The following is a 6,333-nucleotide window of genomic DNA, read 5'->3' as shown; positions in this document are numbered from 1 at the left end:
TTTCTACTGCATACAAGTAAAGAATACATTTTAATTAATATTTCATACACAAATCAAACTTTTACAAAGCAGTATAAGATATCTTCCTTCAATGGTAAATTTAAAAAGTCATATCTGATCGCTACTTTTATTATATTTAAATTTTTATAAATTAAACTCTATAACGTAAAAGTATAAGAAAACCTATTTAAAAAACAATAGCAAGAGTAAATAAGTCTAGTTTACCAGACCATTTAATTCTTCACATAATTCTTTGAGGATATTTCTATCGTCGTAAATAACTATTCTTATCATTTAAAACATGTAAATAATAAAGAAATAAATCGCTTTCTCCTTCTGCCTCCGCTTTATTTAAAATATAAATAAAATAATAATAAAAATAAATTTATTACACTCTATTAAAGAGTAATATGTTATAGCGTATTTTCATCTTAAAATATGATTAATACGAAACTTTATATGATTCTGTTAAAAATTCCATTTATATAGATTAATGTTTGGTTACAAATTAAAGTGTAATAAATTAAGAGAAAAAAATATATCATTAGAATTCATAAAAGGCGTAATATCTGAATATTACGAGTTTTAATTTAATTAATAACCACTATCATTATATGCGAAGAATGTTTTTTATGATGTTTTTTATACTGTAGATACAGGTATACAATTGTAGTAGAATTCACGCATTGTTCTTTCGCACTTCCAATAATGAGCGCCTTTTGTGAAAAAACTAAAACTATAATTTCTGTTTTTCTAAACAAACACTTTAGCTAATAAAAATTCAAAATTAATTCTTTACTGAAATCATCTTGCCTCTTTGACTTGCTTCCATTTTACTCTATTTTATATTAAGAAATAAATGAGCCTTACTTTAATTTTTGTTATACTTATCCAGTTACTAAAGTTTTTTTTTTTTTTAAAGTTGTAAGGAAAAAGTCGTTTTTTAAGTGCATTCCTCCTCTATTGTGAACTGACAAAATCTCCACTGTGAAGGCTGTTTGTAACCCTAGTTATAAGCATAGTCATTTTTAACTTTTTGCCAGTCGCACTATGTTAGATAAATTAATCAGTATAAATATGGAAATAACATAATTTAGATCTATAATTGGTTAAATCATTAAAAAATTTGTCTAAATGCTAATTCGTCCTCTGTTTTTTAAACGTGACTTTAAGACAAACATCAATAAACAAGGTTTTTGAAGTAATACAGTTGGATAGCTTAGAATAAGTCAAGTAAAATAAGCTTTTAATAAATAAAACAAGTTGGTTATACTCGATATGCTATTATAGTGTATGATTACATGCAAAATATCGTTCATTAAATAAATAATATCACCAATATTTAATCGGACAATGACATGAATTAATTATAAAGATATTACGTAATTTGGATTAAAGATAGGCGGTTAAGCCTTAATGTGATATTAAATTTAATAATTATAAATTAATTAATTTTGAATATTCTGGAAGAAAATATCAATCTGGAACGGAATTGAACCCACAATTTCTGCTTATAGTCTGATGCGTTGTCGTTTGATTACTACTATGTACGGTTTGATTTTATATGTCAATATAAATAGTAGTATACAAATATTATTATTACATGTTGCTGAACTGTTCAATAGAAAATTGTCTCCGCATAAACGATTTAAAATTAAAACGAAAATTATGTTTAATTTTGAAATATATGATAATCTATTTCTACTTTAGATATATTTTATGACTACGTTTTCTTCTGAAAATTAACTATTTAAAGACCCTTATTAATTTGCATACATAAAATAATAATTTAAAACAAACAATTAAGTGTCTTATCAACGAAATAAATCGAGTCAGACAAAATAAGTGATGCAACATGAGAAATGAAACAAAATCTCTTAATGACATATCAATTATTCTAACCAGCTAAACGAAACATCTGTGTCCTGATAGATCGTATCATTATAATATTCATATTTCGGAAATCATTTATGATGGAAAATTTATTGTTTAAATAGTTTAAGGTCAGATATATTGTCAAATTAAATACGACTACCAAGAGGTTAAAAAAAACGCAAAAATCTTGAAAGATTCGAAAAAATCGATTTACAATTTCAAATATTTTCTATTATTATTAATGTTTATAATCGAATTTTGAATTTCTAATTTTTTAATTCATCGTCAATTATTATTTAAAATGAATTATTTGCATGTTTCCTTCCGATTTTTTAATTTCATTCAATACAATTAACGTGTGTTTTATATACACGTGAAGCTTTATAATATTCATAATACATATTATTAAAACAAATACTTTTTAGTTATATTTTAAATTGTTAAAAAAAGTTTTAAACATGTTTTCTGTTGCTAAATATAACATAATTCAGAACATATTCGTTTTTAATCCATTTTATATTTAGCTTTTTTTTTTATTTATTTTATTAATAAATAATAAGTTACATTTCTAGCCATATTTCAAATTTAAATCATTAAAACATTTTTTTTTTCTTTGTTCGCTAGAGCATATAAATTCTTTTTCATTTTACAATTTTTACAATTTAAAAATATAGAACTTTATCCATAACATTTATTCGATTTTTATGTTTATTCAATGTAGTAGAATCTGCTTATTATCGTCACTTTGTAACTCCTTATACTGATAACTGGCTAATGAAATTATCCAGATAAGTAAATAAAACTACAATTAAAAATGTATAGTTTGAAGATTAATTAACTATAATTATTAATTATTAGTAATTCATTCAGTGTATAATTGAAATAAGAAATCTAGAAATTTAAATTGCGAGAAAATAACAATTAAAACTATTATTGTTTAAAACTGTAAATATAACTGAATAATTTAGTTATCAGTGGTTGGTAATGTGAAAAAAACAATTAAAATATAGTGTCTATTTACATGAAGATAATGATAATTATAGCCAAATTTTTGATTAAATCAAAACACACATATTTTCAACACTAATTCGGACATTATCATCAGCTATGTAATATTACAATAAGCAGATTCTACTGTAATTGGAAATTTGTTAATTTCCAACTTCATTAATATCGCTTTTTGCAGATTTTACATTAATTTTCATGCATCTGTACTTAAACTAGTGGAACAGAACCAGAAATTATAAACGAATAAATTTTTTAAATTATTGATACAAAAAAAAAAACAAAAATTTCATATTGTGAAGGTCATATTCACATCTGTACATTATTTAACCTCCACTAATTTTGTATATTCTATAGCAAAGTTATACTTAGAATCCCGCTAGAATTGGTATCTGGAAACTATCGGAAACTGTCATATTTTATGTAGACTCAATGCTTTAAATTGANTACCAAGAGTTTAAAAAAACGCAAAAATCTTGAAAGATTCGAAAAAATCGATTTACAATTTCAAATATTTTCTATTATTATTAATGTTTATAATCGAATTTTGAATTTCTAATTTTTTAATTCATCGTCAATTATTATTTAAAATGAATTATTTGCATGTTTCCTTCCGATTTTTTAATTTCATTCAATACAATTAACGTGTGTTTTATATACACGTGAAGCTTTATAATATTCATAATACATATTATTAAAACAAATACTTTTTAGTTATATTTTAAATTGTTAAAAAAAGTTTTAAACATGTTTTCTGTTGCTAAATATAACATAATTCAGAACATATTCGTTTTTAATCCATTTTATATTTAGCTTTTTTTTTTATTTATTTTATTAATAAATAATAAGTTACATTTCTAGCCATATTTCAAATTTAAATCATTAAAACATTTTTTTTTTCTTTGTTCGCTAGAGCATATAAATTCTTTTTCATTTTACAATTTTTACAATTTAAAAATATAGAACTTTATCCATAACATTTATTCGATTTTTATGTTTATTCAATGTAGTAGAATCTGCTTATTATCGTCACTTTGTAACTCCTTATACTGATAACTGGCTAATGAAATTATCCAGATAAGTAAATAAAACTACAATTAAAAATGTATAGTTTGAAGATTAATTAACTATAATTATTAATTATTAGTAATTCATTCAGTGTATAATTGAAATAAGAAATCTAGAAATTTAAATTGCGAGAAAATAACAATTAAAACTATTATTGTTTAAAACTGTAAATATAACTGAATAATTTAGTTATCAGTGGTTGGTAATGTGAAAAAAACAATTAAAATATAGTGTCTATTTACATGAAGATAATGATAATTATAGCCAAATTTTTGATTAAATCAAAACACACATATTTTCAACACTAATTCGGACATTATCATCAGCTATGTAATATTACAATAAGCAGATTCTACTGTAATTGGAAATTTGTTAATTTCCAACTTCATTAATATCGCTTTTTGCAGATTTTACATTAATTTTCATGCATCTGTACTTAAACTAGTGGAACAGAACCAGAAATTATAAACGAATAAATTTTTTAAATTATTGATACAAAAAAAAAAACAAAAATTTCATATTGTGAAGGTCATATTCACATCTGTACATTATTTAACCTCCACTAATTTTGTATATTCTATAGCAAAGTTATACTTAGAATCCCGCTAGAATTGGTATCTGGAAACTATCGGAAACTGTCATATTTTATGTAGACTCAATGCTTTAAATTGATATATTTCTTGAAATAGTTTTAACTATTAATATTTTCTATTTTAATTTTTTGACTTTCCGCTCTTCGGACGAGAACAGGATTCTAACTTACTGTATTGTACTGTACATACATCATCCTTGATTTTGTATCATAAATTAAATAGCAATTGGATGCACGGGCGTAGCCAGGAAGGGATTGCCCCGTAAATTTAAAAAAAATTTATACAATTTCAAACTTCAATGACCGCCAACTATCGCCAGAATAGTGAAATATCATAAAATAGTTCGAATCCTTCTGCAGTATCATCTGTCGAGTACTGAAAACGATCGATACTTATTTCATACCTCGATTCGTTTTCGTCAGTATTGGAGAAGAGATTTTATCAGGAAAATGTACTAGCCTCTATATCTCTTTCTCGTGCTATATTCGACCATAGAAGATTTGAAACTCAGAATAGGTTTTTGGACAAATAAAACAAAATATTGTTCTTCGAATTCGACTTTCACCCAAGTTCAAGAATTACTCGTAAGAATTTTAGTTCCGGGATATTTTTACTGTACAAGTAACCCCCTTATAACACGGAAGTTACGTTCCAAAAAATTGCCGTGTTATACGAAACAAAGAACTAGTGCGAAAAGGGAGGTTAGGTTCCAAAAATTAAAAAACATGTTGTTAAATCCTTATTTAAATCAGATTTATTATTCATTTTTTCATAGGTAAAATACTTATTTATTATTTAAGTAAATATTTTATCAGAGGATTATTCATCCTATATGATGATCTCAGCGTGAGCATCATCAACTGGTAACAGTTTTTGGGTGCATTTGTTAATAGCGGTCGCTCTGCAACGGGAGTGCGCTGCTGTTTGTAGGCATTTAGGAACGACGGTGAAAGAAAGATGGCGGCGCCCGCACTATCGATAGTATCGTGTGGAGGAATCTATAATTTTAAAATGAGCTTTTAGAGGCAAAAGAAGGGTCCCAATTGTATAATTTAAACATTAAATGGATTATATGTTGAAAGAGCATTCAAAGTAGCCACGAAAAAAATTAGAATGCTCGCGCGGAGATATAAAAGAACGCACCCTTTATTACATTTCATGTTGTACGAGGGTTTTACCCAATTCCCGAACCGTGTTAGAGTGAATCCGTGCTATAGAAGTGCCGTGTTATACGAGGGTTACCTGTATATCCATTTCGAATAGGAGTTTTCACCGATTCCTCTTCAGTCTTAATTGAAACAAAACTTACAAAGGTATAACTTGCGACAGAGTTTACACTATTTTTCTGCATCCCCGATATCCATTACGATAACATTGTACTTTTATTACTTTTATTACAAATAACGTCATTTCATATAGCATCTACGGTATTAACATTTCACTATTCAAATTAATTAAATTATCTTTATTTTTAATCGTGATATGCTCTTTAAATTTCCGTAGACATACATCATGGTCTAGAAATAAAATTTTAATATTAACTTTGTTAATTATACAATTATTATGATAGGTATATATATTGTATCTTTGTAAGTTTTGTTTTAACTTTTTACATCTTGGTTAAAAGTTTAATTTACAATACAATTTTATTATTTGTAGACTGCAGAGGGATCGATAAAAACTCCGATCCTAAATGCATGTAAATGAAATACCTAAGAACTAAAATTGTCTTCTTAGTAATTCCTGAACTCGAGTGAACGTCGGATTCTAAGGACATAAACATTTGGTTTTA

Source organism: Centruroides sculpturatus, unplaced genomic scaffold (assembly GCF_000671375.1).
Source record: "Centruroides sculpturatus isolate CEXI.00-Female unplaced genomic scaffold, Cexi_2.0 scaffold122, whole genome shotgun sequence".
Lineage (NCBI taxonomy): Eukaryota > Metazoa > Arthropoda > Arachnida > Scorpiones > Buthidae > Centruroides > Centruroides sculpturatus.
The sequence above is the reverse complement of the archived record's forward strand: the minus strand, read 5'-3'. Positions refer to the sequence as shown.